Consider the following 13,268-nt stretch of genomic DNA (forward strand, 5'->3'; position numbering starts at 1 on the left):
GAACTCGCAATGAAGTGCAATTGATGTATAGATTTACTGTACTTCGGCAGGCCGTATCGTTGCAAGCTAAAAACAGCCACAATTGAAAATTATTTGCAACTTCTGGCGGAGGTAAACTGCACCACCGCAACGAATCTTAATGGATTGAGGATTTATCGGAGCGCATTAATCTTTGAAGTCGGTTTGAAATGTCCGGCCTGAAAATCATTGTACATAATGAAAGAGTCACAGATTTTGATTGTATCATTGGATTGAATATTCTGACATCGCAACTCCAGTAGTTTCGGTACAAGACATACAAAGTAGCCTACATCATGCATATTGGAAAATCTTTCTCCACTTCTCTGTAGTACCCACTGAGCTATATACCATACCGTACCCCATTCACCAATGAATTGTTCGATGCCGGCACAGAATGATAATAATATTCCCCATAATAGTATCACTAAAGTCGGAATTACACAGTGCCGGGATCTGCTCATTGTGTTTCGCGACGCGAATGGAGCAGCGGTCGAAAATAATCTACTTAGGAGTTTTAGCTCTACCAGGGCCGTAACTGCCGCACCCACACCCACAATTGGGGGAGTTAGAAGGGGCCTAAGATTATTTTGTTGGTCGTTTGTTGGAGGATATTTATTCAACGTAAAATTTTTTCGCGCTTCGCGTGATTTCATATCCCGGGAGATCGAGATTTAAATTTAATCAGTTAGAGAAAAATGCGCCTAATTTGGAGAAATAGGCATATCGGCGCTGTCCATGACCACGTATTAAATGGGATTATGACTCTAGTATATCAGGTGGGCCACAGCACATTTTTTAAACCGGAAAATGGGCCACGACCAAGAAAGGGCTGAGAACCCCTGATCTAGGCCGATGCTCTCTCCCATTTTTGGTAAGAGGATGCAACCATCCGATGATATTTCACACACATATTTGATGCAAACTGCAGGATTTGGCAAGAAAAATAAACATTACATTTACTATCAGCTATAGGTCCAATGCCCCATTCAGCTTATCGAGTGTAACTTTAAACTGCTATATGCTCGATAATTTGGATCAAGATGAAGATATTAGGGATAGCAGGCCTAATGATGTAGATTTTGAAATTGAAGATGATTCAGAATGTAGAGTAGTCAATCAACACAAGTTATTGATCAAGGCTTGACATAGGCTTTGGGACTTGGCATAGAAATTTTCGGAACTTTTGACATCCTTACGAAGTGAGAAAAGATTATTTGGCAAGGTAGAGAAGGTATCTCACTTTAGATCAGGAGAATCACCCTTTCCTTCGTCGGCCTACTTTGGATAGCTTTTTGTATTGCTGTGATGCGGGTATTGGCATGATACTGTCACCATGGATTACTGGAGGAATTAGGAATCCCCATTTAGAACTCAAGTGAATGACAAATGCCTATAGGTAGCTCAAAAAGGATCCTAAAGTGTGACATTCTCCAACATGGCAAAGTCTTGAGTGCAGTAACAATTGCACGCTCATTTAGTCTTCGTGAATAGTACAGAAACATTGAGAACAATACAGAAACATAGAATTATTGTTGCAATATCACGAGCACGATTGGATCGTATTTTTCAGCTTTGAAATATTGTGTTTTCTTTGTTTTTCAGACAATAAGGATGCACAGCACATGCTACCCTGATACACATGTGCCACTGCCATATGTTGATGTTGGACAGCAGACATTTAAAAAAAAACTAAAGTATCTTAATTATTTCCCTGAAAACCTTGACATAATCAGAGATGGCCAAGGAGAAAATGTCTCCCAACATCAGAATATGATGGGGATAAGATACCAGAGTAGATTGGAGCTTACATATGTTAGCTGACTATTGCTCGAGTATCAAACTAGACAACCTACAGAATTATGGGTTATTCGCGTGAATTTGGACCCTGGAACTCGCACTTTATTTGTCCTGTACAAGCAATATCAGTTTAATACAATGAACACAAAATATTAAAAATAGTGTTATTATTTGGATTTTGAGGCAATGTGGGGTAGGGCTGTTCAAAAATAACTTTTTTTCCCGGATTCCAGCCATTCACTGATTAAATTGTCAGGTTAGCCTAAAAAACGCTGCACACCAAATTTGGTTCAATTCTAACAAGTATAGGACTCCGCAGATCCAATTAAAATTTTTAATTTATTATAGAAAATTTAAAAAAAAAAAATTCAAATTTTTCTGCCAACCCCATGAAATTGTTGAGCTGTCTTCAAAGACGTTGCAAAACAAATTTGAGTCAATTCCGACCAGTAGAAGCGGAGTTATGTGAGTTTTTCATTGAAAAATCGCGGATTATCCACCGATCAAGGATAATCAGAGGATTTTCTTCGAAAAACTCACATAACTCCGCTTCTACTGGTCGGAATTGACTCAAATTTGTTCTGCAACGTCTTTGAAGACAGCTCAACAATTTCATGGGGTGTGCAGAAAAATTTGAAATTTTTTTCTTTTAATTTTCCATAATAAATTAAAAATTTCAATTGGATCTGCGGAGTCCTATACTTGTTAGAATTGAACCAAATTTGGTGTGCAGCGTTTTTTAGGCTAACCTGACAATTTAGTCAGTAAATGGCAGGAATCCGCGAAAAAAAGTTATTTTTGAACAGCCCTAATGTGGGGGTGCCCAACCCAAAAATTTGACGTGATAGAGAAGAACGGAAGTCATTTTTAAATTCAGCGCCCAGAAGTTAGTCAAAGTTAACAAAAACTGTGTTGACCAGTGTAATTCGTCACTGAAAATTGTGATTTGACCTTGGGCGCGACGACCTCTTGTAGACTTACCCGAACTCTTGGCTGAATGAGTAATACAATAAAAATGACTCGAGTTGAGTCGGGTCGAACGTTAAAATCAGAGCAGGACTTGTGACTCAGAACGCCGTGAGTTGGAACTACCACTGACGCAACGAACTACACTGGTCTACAAATTTCAAGACAAAAAAAAGCTAGCGAAAAAAATCCTAATTATTAATATAGGCTAATTTTAGGTTGCTGAATCCGAGTCTGTGCTCAGAATTTCTCTATCAGGTCAGAATTTTTGGGTATGTATTTTTCTCATTTTCATAAAATAATCAAATTTCGGCTTTCGTTAGTGACATTACGGTCAACGTACAACAGCATTAGATCAAATTTTGTTATTGAAAACATCTATAATGATGGGACCTGGGTTGTTATTGAACAGAATAAGTCTCTTTTCGGTAAACTTGAATCCAGTGGTTCTCTTTTTCTTTCAATCAGGACCTCTTTTCGGTTCATGAAATCATATGTGGACGCAACCATTTTCAGTCGGTAGCAGTTATAACTTTTTGTACCACTCTGGCTACATAAGTTACGCGTGCTGAAGGCGGTCAAAAATGTTTCCATCGTTTACGACGTCATAATGACGCATTTGACGTATGCGGGGCGTATTAGAAATACTATTAAACTAGGCGTTACCAGCCGGAGTTAATGGATGCATGGAATTGTTTTTCACCACCAGTCACAAGAAGAACAACATAATAATAATAATGAAATAACAGCAAACAACAAACGTCGATTGTATTAATGCGATGGCTGCATTTGCTTGTTTTCCACTAGCTCGGCGGTTCTCAAACTTTTTTTTAGACCCGCCCTCGTGTATGACAGTAAAAATTTCGCGCCCCCCTCTTATCGTCATAACACAAAATGCAACAAGAATGCTAGCAATCCCAACGAATAATTTGATGACATGGAAGGTCACGACGGCTGATAAGAGAGAATAATTAAATATGCAATTTGGACTACACACAGAGCAAAAACAACGAATTGGAGGCGTAAATTTTTTTCAGTTGGCCGCAGCTTCGCGCCGGCCCCCTTCAGATGCTTTCACGCCCCTAGTTTGAGAACCACTGCACTAGCTGGTCGTTGCGTGGCATACGTTTGCTCACAGCGCATCGAAAGTCATGCACGGGCGCAACAAGTCGGTTTCGTTTCTTCGACTTGATAGTCATTAGAGATGAAAATCCTTGCTCGCACTCCCACATAGAAGGGAAAATTAGCATTTGCGGAATAGCGTGAGAAGCCAGAGTCGAGTACGAGGTGGCCACGCTAAGCCTGAAGTTCATTGTCGAACAATCTCTGTGTTCAACACCACCTTAACTAATGATTTCCTTCGGTCGAAGAAAAAAACGGAATCTACTCATGTACCACCTGGAAGACCTTCGCGTACCACTAGAGGTACGCGTACCACAGGTTGGGAACCACTGATATAGCTGCTTCGTCAATCTCAGTCAGAAAAAAACAGTCATCGCAAGTTGGTATTATGTTGAAAATTCCCCTGGCGGTTTTTGAACTGCATTTTTCTGGACGTCTCCTTACTTTCAAGTTGATCTACTCTGTCACACGGCGTTAGTGAAGTTCGTTAGTATTTTAATGTATGCATTTCTTCACAGGCTTGTGGCGGCCTAAATGACAACTGGAAAACTGCTGAAACCATTTACGAGTTCACTGCCGAAGACATAGATGGCAATTCCGTTTCTCTGGATAAGTACAGGTGATTGTTCGAATGATGTTTTGCATTTCCGCACCTTTCAGTTAGGAGTCCACTCCTTGCTGGTGTGAGATCGATCTCGTTAAGATTTGCTATAAATACAGTGAGGCTCCGATATATACTATACAGTAAATGGTGTTTTCCTTGGTAACAAAGTCCTGATTTTACCAGTCGTAACTTCAAATTTTTCAGGACAGAAGGGTTCTTGACCAATTTATTTCAAGTAAAAGGTACTGCAGTCCATACCTATTATCCCATTATGTCTTGTTCGATCGAGACAATGAAGATGGCCTAGAATCGCATCATTTTACAAATACGTGTTTTCGAACAAATTTTGATCATTTTGTCAGCTCGAATAGGCTCTCGTATGCACCCTTATTTCATTACAGGTAATTATCCTCCATCAGAGGTACTCAACTGGCGGACCGCGGTACAAATGTGAAACTTTCAAGTGTTGATCAGGATATTCATCTTTCCCAGTATTCACTCGAGATTATTACCTACACAAAATCAATTAGTGTATCGGGCTCTCGCAGAGACGCCGACCTCTTATTTGCGAGGTTCAACGCGATTCGAATGCGACATGTTTTACAATTGGGTCCAGACTCGGGATGGTGTGAACCTCTGAAAGGTTTAGGTTCGTGTGAACGCGAACCTTTCTGAAAGGTTCTGTGTGAACCAGAGATGAGCGGATTTGGAATTTCTATGTCCTAATCCAATCCAAATCCGAACCTTCAAACTCAAATCCAAATCCTAATCCATAACTTTTTCATATTCAAGTCCATGTCCAACCCTAATCCGATTCCAACTATGGAAATTCAGAAAAAATGCTAATAAATGCAACGGAGGGATTATAAATTTTTCTTTCACAACCAACGATACCCTTGATTCAAGATAACTTAGTAACCATAAGTACATTATTAACTGAATAATCTGAATAAAGTTTGTCGCCATTCGCCACACGACATATCAATCTCCAAGAAAATCGGTGAATCCAATCCAAATCCTAATCCGTTCAGAAAAAAATATCTAATCCTAATCCAATCCAAATCCGACAAAATTTCACAAATCCTGTTTTTTCAAATCCCAATCCTAATCCATGCTCATCTCTGGTGTGAACGCGAACGTGAACCTCGTGACGTCACGTGACGTCATATTGCTAATTCCAACCCTACATTTCGGTGAAATGATAGCCTATATTATTGTAGGGACGGCTCAGGCCGCATTATACCACAATACTGAGGTACATATTGACGATTTAAACTTCGCCAAATGTATCAACTGGGGCAATGAAATGATATAATAATCCCATAAAATCAATATCTTTCGTCGATTTGCCAACAATTTCGACGAGGACTTGCAAGGGAATATAAGCTTACGCCTTAAAGGTCTAGACCAGACCGGACAAATGTATTCGGCGTCTGAGTATTTCTACGTTGATATTGAGCAGAGTTTAAAACAGGGTAGTGTACTTGCTACCGATGATACCCCATTAATAAGTTATACACAGCAGTAGTCAACACCCCAATCGCACAGATTTAGCTTTTATGATACAATAAGCATATGAAGTCAAGATTAAGCCCATACGCCTGCTAGATTTTTTACATCAGACAACGATATCAAATTCATTGATAGGTTGAATAAGCATCATTCGATGACTACAGTGTTTTTCGCTCTTGATGTTGTGTGATTGCCGGTCAGGTTCACAGAGAGTCACTAAATATTCACAGATGGAAAACTGGATATTTCAAGAAAACTTTTGTAACAAAGCAAGTAAAAGTTTGAGATTGTCAAGGTGCATGCTTGCTTAGTGTTGAATTTTATGCTGCCAGCGCCATGCATAGAGTTGGAATGCAGTTGGAATGCAGTTGGAATGCAGTTGAAATGCAGTTGAAATGCAATAAATTTCAACCTAAGATGTTATAATGAAGTGAAAATATTATTATGTGAAAAAGGTTCACAGTGCAGAACCTACCAGGGTTCGTTTGTAAAGGTGAACCTCTGAATTTCTGAGGTTCACACACAGAACGAGAAAGTGAACCTCGCGTTCACACCATCTCTAATCCAGACCTGTCTGTCTAACGTTTTATTCAGTTTTCTAGTTGAACTAAATCCGTTATCGTTTATCCCCATTATCGTTGATCAAACTCTCGCAGATATGCCAACATTTCGTTCAGTAACCAGACTCTGGAATTGAGGCACGCCCATAACATATGACAGATCCGCAAAGGATACAGAATTTCGGATCAATAGTTTTAAGTTGAACCAAGATGGCGGAAGAGCGCTACCAGATAACATTGCATTACTAGAACATATTTCACAAGAGTTGTATTACGCACCCAATCAAATTTCCAACTTCTGCATCCTGACCTTTGCTAAACGTAATTGATAATCTCGGTCGTATATGACTTATGTCTACTATTCCCCGTGGTATAGAGATATACCAGCAATGCTTTGATCACATGTATGATCTCGACATAGACTTTTTCTTTTCAAATTCCATTTCTTGAAGTACAGGGCACAGGTCTGTATGGTAGTGAAAGTCGCGTCCCAATGACTCATGACGAAATGCAACTATCAACAGATGGAACAACTTTTTGAAAAGTACTCATCGAAAGGACTCAGCATTTTAGCTTTGCCGTGTAACCAGTTCGGTGGTCAGGTGGGCGTTAAGCTGCAGTTACGGCTTGTTTACCAGTTTTAGAATACCACTTTTGCTCTCTGTAACTCCACACTTGCAGTTGACGAGGTCTATCTTCTTATTACAATTGTACGAGGTTTTCGCACGGTCAGATTATTCGAAGTTATGTAAAAAGACGCGTGCATTGAAATTCTCAAAATAAATCTTCTAATAGTCGGTAGTTTATTTTACTTGCGGTATCGGTATCCTTCAATCATTAACGGTCATAGGGTGGTTTGTCCGTGGTACTACGACATTGATGATAATAGGGTTTTATAAACCGAAATAATTCCATATCATTTGCCAGAGTATGAAACTATGAGTAAGCAAGTATTTAATAGGTGGCTTACTGGCCCGGGCGGACAGACCATGCGGACTATTCACGCGTTCTACACTGTGCAAGTAATGCAGGTAGTTATAGTTTGGCAACGAAAGATATAATCAATTTATTTCGTCACACCGATTGTGTGATGGCTGTTTTTGACCCGAGAATCTAACGTTACCCGGAGGACCGAGGCGTGTCGTGTAATGGAATCTCGTCATTTGTCATGAGAGTAGATATGAATGCCACCCGATTGCTTTGCAAGCAGTAGGAAGTCATTAGAATATCGTGTGTTCAACAGGAACCAGAAACTAATGAAATTATAAAAGAATTCGCGCAGATAACCTACAACGCCAAGTACGCCGTTCTCTCCAAAATTGAAGTCAACGGCGACTATGCTCTTCCGTTGTTCAATGAATGAAGAGTCAGAAAAACGGTAAAGGGACTCTAACGAAGTAAGTTGCAATTCTGCTGTTACGTGCTTTCGCGTAGTCACAGAATCGACGTAGCTGCACAACTCCGTGAACGTGTTTTGCAAGATACGTCAAGGACTCGGCGTTGAGATGCTGGCAATTGTGGGCCCGTTCAAAACCTTGGGATTATCCATCAATCTCATAGTTTTGAATAATTGCAGCGTGCGCGTGGCGCTTGGGCTAGGCTGTAACCAGTACTATGCCGTTCTGATTCCGGAATTCTTCATTTGTGAAAATACCCTATTCCGTGCAAGATCGTACTGAACAAGGGCAACGAGCAGAACGTTTCGAATCTCCATTATTTTGACGTATTTATCGGCTTCATTCGATTGCAAAAAATGCTGACATGCTCATTAAAGCGTGATTTGCGAACGGGTCCTGGTTGTTGTAGCGTAAAATAACTGAAGTGATTGGGCTATTCAACGAGTAGTCGACTCCCTGGTTATTCTATGCCAGCTAGCGCAGTAGGAGCAGCTCAAGACCAAGTTTGACTGCAGTTATGTAAGCAATTTCTGTACTACTTTCGCCAAATACTTCTTCTACCTCGACCTTCCACGCTTCTAGTTACGTATAGGTATCATGTTATCGGTATGTTTCGCGTTTCAGTTCTAAGTGGAACTTCTCTAAATTTTTGATCAATCGTAAAGGAGAAGTTGCGTCCCGATATGCGCCTACCGTCGGTCCTATGGTGAGTGCTTTTCTACAACCCTTACGAGGTGGGTGTATCAGATATGATATGGCATGTCTCCGACACCGATTTCTCCATGTTGACACGCCGTAGACATCGGGTACTACGTTTTTTGAAAAGCTGATATTTTTCTGATGCATTTGGTACCTTACTCAAAAATTTTGGTTCGCAAAAATGAAACAAAATAATAAAAAATATGAAAAAATGTTTATCACCTGAAATTTCCAGATATTTTCCGAGTGGGAAATATTGTTGGAAAATCTGCCAGAACATCAGAAGTCGACATGTACGGTATTCTCTGTAAGTTTACACCGTTTCAAACATCAAAACGTGTCCTAGAGAGTTTTCTGAGGGGGATTTGTTAATTTTAGTCACGCTTCAGTGATTTTCAAGATCTAGGTCAAGTTTAAGTGCAAATTCAGGCAGCATATGAGTCATAAACTGGTTTACTATGCCTGCAAATTGTTAGATATGACAAAAGGAAGCATGTTGCGTTGTTTTATGCCATAAACAGTACGGCAGGGGTCCGATTGAGTCTTGATTATGAACTTGACCTTGATGACCACTCACTAACCACGCCCATTTGTAAATTTTATATGTATTTTTCATTTTTCGATATCTGGCGATCCGCGCGGTTTACAACCATGGTTGACGGCTTGTTTGAAACCAGTAGCTACGCAGACAGTAGCTACGCACTGAAGCATCATTTTTCACTCTCTGACGCCATCCCGAAGGTCGGCCTTGAAAATTGAGAAAGAGAGTGATTTTATTAGAGAAAAGTTTGTTTATTTAAACTTATGAAAAACCCTAGACATGTCATGGGGTGTCGATCAAGGGTGGAATCGGTAGAGAGCTATACTACGCCCACTTTTAAACCGGAACGGTTCAGATTCAAGTCTTGGTGGGGTCACGGTGAGAATTTGAAAAGTGAAGGTCAATTCTGCAAAATATGGCCCCACCTCGTAAGGGTTAACATAAATTAGCATTATTCGCATTATTCGCTATTTCGAACTATTTGGTTTTACAACCGTAAAACCGACAAACTGTCCACCATGTAAAAATAATTGGTTAGTGCAAATGTATCGGACGCGCGTCACCGTGATAAAGAAGGCCTGCACCACATAACGTGACATTGTAGGAATCGGTTCAATTGCATTGTCAAGTATTGCATGTTGGAAGCTTATGGTAACCATGCTATTCTACAGGAAACTCCGGCAATATCAATTTGCCTAAGATATCGCTTGTCTTGAATAGTCTTTCGTCCATGTGATGGCGTACAATTCATCCATTGTCAACATTTCCGCAATAACCCGAAGAATCTTAGCTGTCCTGTACGTCGCGATGCAGCAGATTAGCGACATCAAACTGAGAAAACGCAGTTCTTTCAAACGAAACCGAACAATGTAAATGAAATATAGTAGTTTCCTCACCTTGGCAAAACTTCAATAGGCGCACCACGGACGAATAATAGCATGGAAGCAGCAGTATATTTATTGCCAAATTGGGATTTTGCTATATTCGATTTGGAGATGATTCCATTCGTCGTCATTGCATTCAAAGTTAAATTTGTTTGAAGGTTCACCAGTCAGCAAAATTTTATGAATTATTGTTTCGCAAGATAAAAGGCACCACTTTCAACTAAATTAGCTCGTGCCCGATTAATTGTTCCACGCGTCTGTCTGGTTTTTAGAGCAGATATATCACTAGTACAGTTTTCTCTGACCAAATTATGGAACCTGTGACCACACTAAACGTGTCCGGGCATCAAACGTACCTCACGAATTTATGATAGTCTGCTTTTAAAGCTTCATGTTGGAGCAGGCTGGACGCGATGTTTCTGAGGCATCTCCAGCAGATTGGTTTCCGAGTACGTTACCGTCTGACGGGGTAGTCTGCGTGCATTTCGCGTGGAGTTCGAATTGATGTCTCGTCACGTTTCTTTCGGAGCCAATCTTGTGGCAAATATAGTATTTGCTATATTTTCTTTTCGCCAATAAACTGGATTATCCTGTAAGCTTGTCGTACTTGGTGGTTAGTGTGGATAGGTACAGTTCTCAGCCGGATGGCTTTCCCCAGTTCCGGCAATTTCATAATTTTTATGGGATATATGGCTCAAGGGTTATAAATATAAATCTAGGGATGGTGTGAACCTCTGAAAGGTTCAGGTTCGTGTGAACGTGAACCTTTTTGAAAGGTTCTGTGTGAACACGAACGTGAACCTCATGACGTCACGTGACGTCATATTGCTAATTTCAACCCCATATTTCAATTAAGTGATTGCCTATATTAATCTACTGTACATGATACCGAGCGACGACTCGGGGCCACATAATAGCTCAGTACTTGAGTACATATTGACGTTTTAAACGTCGCCAAATGTATCAACTGAGGCAATCAAATGATATAATAATCCCATAAAATCAGTATCTTGCGTCGCTTTCCCAACAATTTCGACCTGATCGGACAATGTATTCGGCGTCTGGGTATTGCCACATGGATATTGAGAAGAGTGTAAAATGGGTTTCTATACTTGCTACCGATATTACCCCATTAACAAGTTATACAGCAGTATAGCCAATACCCCAGTCGCACGGATTTGGTTTTTATGATACAGTATACGTATGTAGTCAAGATTGACCCCGTACGCCTGCTAGATTTTTACATCAGAAGACGATATCAATCTCATTGATTGGTTGAATAAGGATCATTCGCTGACAAAATACAGTGTATTTCGCTCTTAATGTCATGTGATTGCGGGTCAAGCTCACAGCACAGAGACACTAAATATGCACAAACGGAAAGCTGGATATTTCGAGCAAACTTTTGTAACAATACAAGTAAATTTTTTGAGATTGTCAAGGGCATGCTCGTTTAGTGTTGAATGTTTATGCTGCTAGCTCCATGCATAGAGTGGCCCGCAGTTGAAAGTCAATAAATTTGAACCAAAGATGTTATAACGAAGTGAAAATTGCAATATATGAAAAAGGTTCACAGTGCAGAACCTACCAAGGTTCTGTTGTGAACCCGAACCTCAAATTTTCCGAGGTTCACACACAGAACGCGAACGTGAACCTCGCGTTCACACCATCCCTAATAAATACATCTTGATTCTACAGTTCTCCACATCGTTGTGACGGAAATGTAAAGCAAGATACTAGCTAGTTTATATGTGTAGCCCACTCAGCTGATATTCTTTTAGCTGGAACTTATGCTTTCCTTATCTTACATGTTGGAAACTCCTTCGTGATTTATTTTGAAACCACATGAGATGTTTTAATAGTAAGACTATAGCGAGACGGGTTCGCAAGAGCCACAATAGCCTCCCGACCAAATGTTCGTAGTCGCAAATCATGCCGAATTCATCATGAGGCCGCATGTGATCAAGCGCTTACCTTATTTCGAATTGAACAGAAGAGCAATCGTGATAACTAATTGCTAAATTCATCGCTTCAGCTCAACATTGACCACAAATAAAACCTGATAAATTTTCAGTCAGGAATAAAAAATACGGAATTTAGAGCAATGTTGCCACAACGGAACATGCCCACCTATTTTGATTTATTCATGTCCTGAACTAGTAGCCTAAACCTAATAGTGCTGAATATGGAAGTTAAAGTGTTATATGTTCGACTGTCGTTTTTCATTATGTCCGATGCTTCATTAATCTAAAGCGATGGTTCCGGAAGGGGGCGCTCGCGAGTGCGAAGGGGGAGCTGGCCGTGAAATGGGCGATTGGGGGGGGGGCGCTGGCTATAAAATCGGTCGGTATGGAGGGTTCTGAGATCATATATGCGCGGTGTAGGTTTAAAAGGCAACTGCTGCGTAATGTTGAAACGATTCAGTCAGGGCAATTGCGGGTCGTACGTCAATTTACTCAACTGTTATGGAAAATTCCTTTGTTACCTGACAAAATGATCCTGCCGATCAATGGACTAATAACGGTTGGCAGAATTTCTAGAAAGCATGGTTCATTGTCTGCCGTTAGAATTATACGAAGTATTTGAGCATTTATTGCCCAAACGATAGTGTTTCAAACGATCGTGCATAGTCTACAGCAGTGATTCCCAAGCGCGGCCCCCAGATAGCGTTCTTGCTGCCCCAAAAATATATTAAGAAATCGATTTATGACAAAAAATAAAATTTATATTTATAAAATACTCCAGTTTGGCTTGGCCTCTGTAGTTATTAATTATAGAATTGCAGGAAAGTTGTGAATATAGACTGCTAACGTTACGTAACTGCTGTTTCAATGCAATGTGCCCCAACTTTCCAGTTGAACGAGCACTAACTATAGATATAATAGATATAGGTATTGATAACTTTTAAAACCGGAGGAAAATCATGAAAAATGGTAAATTTTTCCCACTTCGTGGTCGCTTGACTAAAAAAGAAAAAGAGGCTCAACTCCCGGAAAATACAGTTTTTCTTTCACATTTACAGGTGGTTGACTGAAAAAAAAGGTCAACTTTCCGGCCCAGCTCCCGAAATAGCCGCTGTAGCGTTCCTACAGTGCTGACTTAATGTATAATCAGTCGGATTTGGCCGTCTATGTAACCAAAATCCTCACAAAAGAAGACATTTGG

The 13,268-nt window shown here is 40.2% G+C and overlaps 1 protein-coding gene and 1 pseudogene across 2 annotated transcripts in view; both read left to right on the plus strand.

The window, feature by feature from the left end:
• LOC145458451 (exocyst complex component 4-like) overlaps positions 1–13,268 on the plus strand; it is a 364,798-nt gene that overhangs the window by 118,845 nt on the left and 232,685 nt on the right. The window lies entirely within an intron of this gene.
• LOC145459575 (uncharacterized) lies at positions 4,458–9,737 on the plus strand (annotated as a pseudogene). The gene is made up of 4 exons (XR_013921464.1): positions 4,458–4,525; positions 7,040–7,184; positions 7,826–7,979; positions 8,604–9,737. The product of XR_013921464.1 is annotated as an uncharacterized LOC145459575 (transcript).

This window comes from Botryllus schlosseri, chromosome 2, assembly GCF_051294905.1.
Source record: "Botryllus schlosseri isolate E-star chromosome 2, Bs_hap1, whole genome shotgun sequence".
Taxonomy (NCBI): Eukaryota; Metazoa; Chordata; class Ascidiacea; order Stolidobranchia; family Styelidae; genus Botryllus; species Botryllus schlosseri.